The sequence below is a fragment of the Octodon degus genome, unplaced genomic scaffold (assembly GCF_000260255.1).
Source record: "Octodon degus isolate 3935 unplaced genomic scaffold, OctDeg1.0 scaffold00028, whole genome shotgun sequence".
Classification (NCBI taxonomy): Eukaryota; Metazoa; Chordata; class Mammalia; order Rodentia; family Octodontidae; genus Octodon; species Octodon degus.
The window spans coordinates 5,802,027-5,811,517 of NW_004524604.1; positions in this window are offsets into that span (position 1 = coordinate 5,802,027).

The window sequence follows — 9,491 nt, forward strand, 5'->3', positions numbered from 1 at the left end:
GTTATTTGCTTATTCTTGTCTATATCTTGTAATATGAGAAACTACTTTGGCAATAACAACACACAATGTACTAACCGTTGTTACTCTCCTAAAATCTTGTTTTGAGATTTTGTACCACTGTTTTTATTTTTTTTTCTTTCTTTAAAATAAAAATAACTGATGTCAATTAAAACAAAAATTACCACCTGGTAGCCTCTGAAAAGCACTGAAGCCCCACTGTAGTGGAGAGAAGAAGCTCTTAAATACATATGGGACTTGATCTATGGCAATTACTTCATGTAAGTTTTAAAAGTCATTGCTAATGAATGAGTCTCTAGGTCAGTTTCCAAATCACCTCTCAAAATATAAGTAAACCAAAATATAATTTCAAATGAAAACTCCAATTCTGAAGATTTCTAATACTTTCAGATGTATCACAGCCTCACAGTTGTAGCATACCAACCTTCCCAGTGCCTGGTGGCTGTGAGCCACCAGCGGATAAGGATCATGGCACACCTGGACCCCCAAGAACTGTAGTCTACTCAACAGTTTGAAAGATGCCACTTGATCTCTCCAAGTGTCTCCTCTGAACTGGCACTTTGTCAGTGCCTTTGAAGACTGTGCTAGCCATCTATGAGGATAACATGGATGATACCATAATGCCAGAACTAGCTAGAAAAATGAGCATGACCTGTTAATCCAAGAACACATGCGCAGAATAATTCCCAAAGCCTCTGCATGTGGACTTCTCACAAGAATTCAAGAGATTTCTGAGAGGATGACCTACATATGGTGCCAAAGTGGGAAATGTAAAACAAAGGACAGTCACTGTGAAATTTCTGTCATTTCTCTTCATGGTAACCTGCTTTCACCTGCAGAACACATTTGGTTTTCTCTCTCTTTTTTTCTACTTTTGATATAGGAAAAATATAATTCCTAAAGTTCTAAGCGTCCACTATACCAAGTTTGTTTCCACAAAATCAAAGAACAAATTCTAAAGAACAATGAAAGCTAATAGTAGAAAAGATTTAAGAGATAGCTCCTGGAAAACAGAAGGAGTCCCAAAAGTAGGTTTTCACAGGCGTCATTTCTCTAAGAATGTTTCATAGAGCAAAGTCTTAAGGTGGGTGGAACAATCATGGGGTCGATCAAATTATGAGGTAAGTACAATAATCATGAAGTAGATCAAACTATAATTAACCAACAATATTACAAGTACAGCTGCTCAGCTAATATTCCTAGTAGGAAAGTGGGTCATGTAGCAAGAGTACATGAAAAGAATACAGACATTTTGGGGAAGGGATGGATCCAGATGATTCGGTCACCTACAGGTGTAGCTGATGTCTATCTGGACCTTGCTGCATCATGTAATACCAATTACAATATTATCTCAAGTTATTTCTTATCCCTTGGGGAGACATGTAGGCTCAGTCATTACACTAAGGCCTGGCCTCTGATGGAAGTGCCTGCAACCACAGTTGCAATGTGTTCTCACCTTCTGCACTGACTTCCTTGAGAGCCTAGTCTTGTTGGACTGCCTGTAAATGCTTACCTAACTTGGCTGCATATAATATTCCACCTACTGAAGAGCTACCTTAAATGTGGCTAGGGGAAGATGGGCACAGTTTCAGTCTAGCTACTTCAGTCTGAAAAGGGTTGGTGTAGGGGAGAGCACATCCAGGGCCTTTTCCAAAGAACTCATCTCCCTTTACAAAGTCAATCTAGAGCATCCCTGTAAAAAGGAGTCTGGCACACTTTTCATTGGTTGCATCTGTACAATCACTTGGTGCTTGGTAGACTCTAGGCAAAAATAAACAAACTTACCAAAAAAAATTAATGTATATAAAATCAAAGCACGCACACAAGAATAGAAAGGCAAATTGGAGGAAGAGCTATGCCAGAGAATACATTTAAGGGATTGGAACAGTAACAGTCACCAGCTGTCTCCTAGACCTCTCTACTGAATAAAGTTGTAAAGAGGCAGAATATTTCTCTGTCACAAGTCCTTCTATTTTCATCTGTAAAAAGATGGAGATTTTAGTGGTTTTAAATGACAATTTTATCTATGAAATTTATACATTTTTATTGAGTTTTTACAGCTTTAAGTATAGTTGTATAGCTTCATTGAAGCATAATGGTGGTCAGCTACTAGTGTAGCTAGAAACCTCCAGTAGAGAGCAATGATTTCTATATATAGCCTTCATTGCTATGGTATTGTTTTATACACCTCTTGGTTATACTTTTCAGCTAAGTATTTAAGACCAAGTTAAACTGAGACCTGTGCTAATCAAAATTAAGCTCTCTATCAGGTCAGTCAACCTCTTTAGGCATTACTTTTAGAAACATGTACAGAGTCTCTCGGCTCTACTGTCAGTGTCATTTGCCAAGAAGGATCATGGTCTTGCTTTACCCTGTAGTTTCTTATGAAAGTATGTGAAGCTTTTCCTTCAGTGGTGACCCTCCTTTTTGGCACCATCTGAATTATTTGATTTCTGTTTTCTGGAGTCCAAAAATCACCCTATTCAGGAGGTTGGGCAACTTCTTAAAACTGTAGAGCCTATAGAAAAGGTCCCCTCCAGTTTCTTACATACATATGAAATGTCAAAGCTGAATCAAGAGGATATGAAAACTCTGAACAACCTAGTAATGAGAAAGAAAATAGAAAATGAAATTTAAAAAGCCTACCAACAAAGAAAAGCCCAGCTTCCAATGGATTAACAGAAGAATTCTACAAAAAATTTACAGAAGACTTAATGCCACATTTTCTCAAAGTCTTCAAAGAAATTGCAAGGGAGAGCTGGTGAGATGGCTCGTTGGTCTAAAGCACCTACTTAGAACAAACTAAGCTAAGCAAAGTGCAGGGACCACGGTTCAATCCCACAGCACCACATGCCAGCCAGCCCCTCCCCCTGGTGGGCTGAGCTGGCCACACACACACACACACACACACACACACACACGATAAATAAATAAATAAATAAATAAATAAATAAATAAAAATTTAAAAAAGAAAGAAATTGCAAGGGAATAAATTCTCCCAATCTCAATCCTGGAGGCAATTACTCTGATTCCAAAACCAGAGAAATATCCAACTAAATAAGCGAACTACAGGCAAATCTTTGTAATGAATACGGATGCAAAAATCCTCCATAAAATACTAGCAAACAGAATGCAGCAAATTATCAAGAAGATTATGCATTATGACCAAGTTGTATTCATCCCAGGAATGCAGGGATGGTTCAACACATACAAATCCATAAATGTACAAGTACACAACATCAATAGAACCAAGAACAAAAACACATGATCATCTCAAAAGATGTATAAAGAGCTTTTGACAAAGTCCAACACTCATTCATGATAAAACTCCTACACAGAATCAGAATAAATGGTCTAAATTTCAACCTGATAAAAGCCATCTATAATAAACCAACATCCAACATCATACTTAATGGGCAAAAAACTGATCCTTCATTTTAAAATCAGGCACAAGACGAGGATATCCACTGATTCTTCTTCTATTCAATATAGTTCTGGAAACATTAGCCAGAGCAATTAGACAAGAGAGAAAAATAAAAGGAATAGTGTTTGGAAAAGAAGTGAAATTATCTTAATTTTCACATGACATGATACTCTACATAGACGTCCACAAAAACTCCACCAAGAGTCTTGTAGATCTAAACACCAAATTCAGAAACATAGCAGGATACAAAGCTAATAGTCAAAAATCAGTGGCATTTTTGTACACAAACAATGAACACACTGAGAGAGAAATTTGGCATGGAATTTTTTTTATGAAAACCAAACTGTATAGGAAATACTTTAAAGAATCAACAATTTGGATCTCAACTTTTTGAGGTTTCTGCACTTCAAAGCAAATTTCCAATAGAGTATCAAGACTTTGTGCTTGCCAGGCAGGTGCTTAAGCCATTGAGATATCTTCCTGACCCCAGAGAGAGAAATTAGGGAAACCATGCCTTTCACAATAACACCCAAAAAAATGAAATACTTTGAAATCAACCTCACAAAGGATTAAAAGATTTATAAAGTGAAAATTATGTTACTCTAAGAAAAGAGATTGATGAGAATTTGAGAAAATGAAAAAATATTCCATGCTCTTGGATAGGAAGAACCAACATTGTGAAAATGGACATACTCCAAAAATTGTTATGCAGATTCAATACAATACCAATGACATACCATTAGTATACCTCACAGAGCTACAGAAAATTTTCTTCAAGTTCATTTGAAACCAAAAGAGACCCAGAATAGCAAAAACAATCCTGGGAAACAAAGAAAAGGCAGGACATATCACAAACCTGGACCTGAAATTGTACTATAAAGGGGCTGTGATAAAATTAGCATGATACAGACAAAAAAGAGACAGACCTCAGGATCAATGGAACAGATTAGAAGAAGATGCAGACACAACTTCAAACACAGTCAGCCACCTTATTGTTGATAAAGGGGTCAAACACGTTTACTTGAAAAAAGATAGTCTCTTTAATAAATGGTGCCAGAAAAACTGGATTTCCATGTGCCAAAGGCTAAAATGAGGCCCATACCTATCACCATGCACAAAGTTACAGTCAAAATGGATCATATATTTAAATATTAAAATAGAAACACTAAGTCTTCTGGAGGAAAATGTAGGTAGGAATATTAAAGACATAAGGGTAGGTAGAGAGCTCATGGACAAAAACCAAACAGCATGGGAAATATTTCAAAGAATCAACAACTGGGATCTCATCTTTTTGAAGTTTCTGCACTTCAAAGAAAATTTTCAACAGAGTATCAAAAATATGCACAAACTAGGAAAAGCTTATAACTGACTGTCCCTCTGACAAAGGCCTTCTATCTAGATCATATGAAGAATTTAAAAAAAATCAGGCCCCACAAATTCAGATTCGATCCAAAAATGGGCATCTAAGATGAATATACACAACTCAGAGGAAAAAATACAAATGGCAAATAAATATATGAAAAAATGTTCAACATCATTGGTCATTCAAGAAGTGCAAATCAAAACAACAATGAGATTTCATCTCACCCCAGAAAGAATGGATAACATCAAGAAGTCAGCCAATAACAAATGTTGGAGGGGCTGTGGAGAAAAAACAACTCTTCTGCACTGTTGGTGGGAGTTCAGATTGGTACAACCACTATGGACATCAGTGTGGAGATTCCTTAAAAAATTATGATTGGAGATCCCATTCAAGCCAGCTATTCCCTCCTGGATATTTTTTCCAGAAGAATTGAAAACCTCATACCAGAACGATATATGTGCACCCATGTTTTATAGCAGCACAGTTTGTCATAGCTAAATCCTGGAAACAACCCAGATGCCCATCAACTGAAGAATGGATAAAGATGATGTGGTATTTTCACACAATGGAGTATTACTCAGCTATAAAACAGTATAAATTTGAGTCTTTTGTCAGTAAGTGGATGTAACTAGAGAATATACTCATAAGTGAAATAAATCAGCCCTGCATGTGCAAACATCATATTGTCTCCTTAGTATGAGAACATGAAAGAGAAAAATGAAACATGAAGTGTACAATAGATACTGGAAAAAGGGAAAGAACTTATTCAAAATGAAAGAGCCACTGAGTTGAGGAGAAGGACAGGAGAGGGAGTGGGGTAAAGAGATTTATCTATGGATGTATGCAAGATGTTTTGGACAACTGTACTGTGCATTTCTGCTGGTCTATGGAAAGGAACAGATAAAATTTAATTTGTCATGTCTCCTTTCTTCAATTAATTGCACTTTTTCTCTTCTTAATTTCTTTCATTTTTTAATGTATTTGGTACAGGATCTCACTACATCACTCAGACTCATAGTGACCCTCCTGTTTTCAGCCTCCCAAGCGCTGGGATTGCAGGTTTGCACCACAAGGCCCAGTCTTGATGTGTGGATCACCATGCCCAGAGGCAGTCTCTTAATTTCTTATACTTTTTTTTCTTTTATATTTCTTCTTCCAATTTTACATGCATATATCTGGTAATATGAGTAACTGGTTGGAAGACAACACTATGTATTACAGCAAATACTGTGAAATTCACATTACCTTGTTAAGTGAAATTTTGTATCACTTGTAATTTTTTGTTTTAATTCTAATTTGCACTCTTTTTAAAAAATTAAAAAAAAATTAAAAAAGAAAAAGACAAAAGGTCCCCTCAAGTCCTGGGTCCTTGTAGACCATGGCTGTTAGCCCAGTTATTTCTCATTTGGTCTCGAAAGTTCAGTAGTTGAATACACAGAGAAGAAGATAAACTATATCAGCATACAGAAGAAGAAATGGGTTTAATTTTGTTATCTTACCTAAATATTAAGCACCTTGAAATATATAGCAAAATAAATAAACTGTTCTTTACCAATCATAGTTGTATTAGAAGTTGAATCCTTGTAGAACATTAACAGATAACATTTCTTGAGTTTTGCAGAGAAAACTTGAGATCATCTGCAACGTAACACTTCAGCAAGGCAATTATTACCTCAGAAGTACAGTTAAATGTTCATCTTAGAACACTGAAAAGTTATTAATAGAACAGCTTTTTGGTCAGTTATCTTTAATTAAAAGATAGTAATTGACATTAAACTTTTATCTAATTTTGTATCTTTTAACTATCTTTTGTTAGCAGAATGACATTTAAGTAGAATGTACTTATTTATAGATGTACCTTAGAGATCATTAATGTCTAATCTCTAATCATTCTAGTGGCATTGTCTGGACTGCCCTGTGTTTAGTGACCTCTATTATAATACAGCTACATAGCAATCACACAAGCATATGCCTGAAGACATAACCACTTTATCTGGCTATGTCATGTTGGTACATTGGCAGATACATTTTGTCACTAATAGCTGGAACATAAATAAGGGAATGTCAGATATTTAAGCCTAAGCAGTTTATCACTATAAATAACTTTAACCTGGAAGTCACAGACTTTTTGGATTCACATATTTAAAGGCCTTTCCACTTAAGAAACATGAACGTACCTCTTAGTATACCCTGAGGTTGACAAAAATTGGTATAATTGTATATAGAAATTTTCACATATGTTAAGTTTCTATTCCTAAGACAAATTTTAGAATCCTCTAACAGATTTTATAAGGTGTGACTATATTGACAAGAACTAAAGACACCTTCACAGCTCAAGTAAATTTAGAAGATAGTGTTTATGACTGTAAATAGACATTACCAAATGTACAAGTATATCTCATGTATACACCAAAAGGCTTGTTTAATCTAAACCAATAAAACAAGATTAAGTTTAAGAATCAAATTTAAAAAGGTGTCAAATTTTTATCCTTTTATATATTTAAGATCTAAAAACACATGTATAAAATACAATATCTATTAGTTACTTTGATGTACTAAACTCACCTAGTCTTAACTCTATAATTTTAATTTTAAAGCTTAGATTCACAGCATAGCCTATTTTTAGATGTACACATACATATCTGTCCACATATACATGATGTCATAAACTAAGATAACTGTTTGTTTAACCATTCATAAACTGATTATTGAAAATATTTCATAGGTTAACACTTAAATGCTCTTTAACTCTTAAAGCCCACTTTTTAGTAACCAAAGGCCTAATGATGAGAACACAAGACATTAATTTTAGTAAAATATGGAAACTTTTGCTTCTAAATCTAGTTCTATAAGTTTAAGCAAGAGCATTTCAATATTTTAAGAAAACCTTATTGCTTAAACTTTTAATTATAGGCAAATTGAGACCATATCATAAGGGACAGCCAAATAGGTCAGTAAATTAAAGCAGCTGCTTAGGCAGACACAGGGGCCCAGAGTTCGATCCCCTGGCCTGCTGTGCCACACCACCCCCAGGGCGCCCTGAGACAGTGATTGAGACTGGGCATGGTGGCATGCACCTATAATCCCAGCACTTGGGAGGCTGCAAACAGGAGGATTACTACAAGTGCAATCTATACAGTGAGACCCTGTGCACCCTGCACACCTTGTCCTACATATAAAAAAATCTTAATATTTAAGCATGTTAAGCTATGCATATTATCTTTAACCAAGGAAAACTTCTGAAGTTATGGTACACAGACAATAATAAACATTGAATTTGTAAATTGATTTTTTATATTATTTTGGTTATCTAAGAACCTGGGTAGAAACACATTACCAACTTAAAGATATCTTTATTCATAAAAAGTGATTTTAATTAGCTTACTGTTAACTATATGAACCACAAGCATTTAAGACAATATCTTAAGTGCTTCTCTATAAGCCAATTTCAGTAGAAATTTGAAAAATAATGTGTACTTAAAAGTTAACACAAAGATACATATATCTTAACATAATCTTATGTAACCTTTATGTTGTCAAGCTTTAAGGCTTTTATTTGTAATTCCTATGTAAACCTTGAGACTATCAATCCTAATCTGTTAATGTTGTAAATGACATTGTCTAACATGAAAAGCTATATAGATAGATGACTTTTCCATGGAAATCTCACAAAGAACCAAAAACTAAAATTAAATTATTGAGCTCAAGAAAACATTTTTCTTAAATAAAGCAGCTCTAGGTCCTTTAACTGGTTAGTAACACACATTGAACAGACAAACAAACATGCACAAGATGATTACATTGAAATTAGAATGCACTCTAAGATGTATTCAGCCAAGTTCAACCGTAGTAACCCTTTTACACTTTTTGGGTTGTAACTATGAATAGACTAGTTAGAACTTTTGTCATAGATAATCAATTACAGAGATTTCTCATAATAAAAGTCAAAAGATAAAAACCCTTTAAGATCTGTTAAACCAAGTAAGGAACTTCTACAGGCCCTGCCTGGTCTTCAGTAGAGGCTGGTTGTTCCTCATGCTGTTTCTCATCTGTGCTTTTATTGAGTTATTACTTTTTTCTAAATTTTCTTTTATTTTGAAGAGTAAAAACAAGAGCAAGAAAAACAAAACAAAGACACAAATAGGGTAACATATACCAATACATACATTACAGACTTCCAAAACAAGAATAGCTGATTAACAATGATTGATATATTATCTATTTTTATCATCAAACTTGTTGCTCAGATTGACAGATATAGTTAGGTAAAATGGGACATATGATTGAATGTTACCACATGCTTTCAAGAAAACTTAAATTTTTGTTCTTGTCTCTCATTTTCTTTTATTATCTTTTTTTAAAAAAATATCTTAAAGAGATGTAGTAATAATTAATATGATATTAGAAATGGTACACATTTAGAAGACCAAGATGACAGGTGTTTCAAGCATGGTTTTAGTATTACACATTGAAGTTCTCAATGCAGTTGCTTAATTCAAAGATATCAGCATAGAAAGTTAGTTTTTCTGTGCTTTTAAAATAAACAATATAATGGTGTTTGTAAGTAGGATCACAAGTCTGCATCTTGTACAGCAATTAACCACTGAGAAGAATGTATGCAGTGTATTATTTGTTGAAACTGTACTTTCGATTTGATTTGAAACTGTCTCATTGCTATATGTTTAT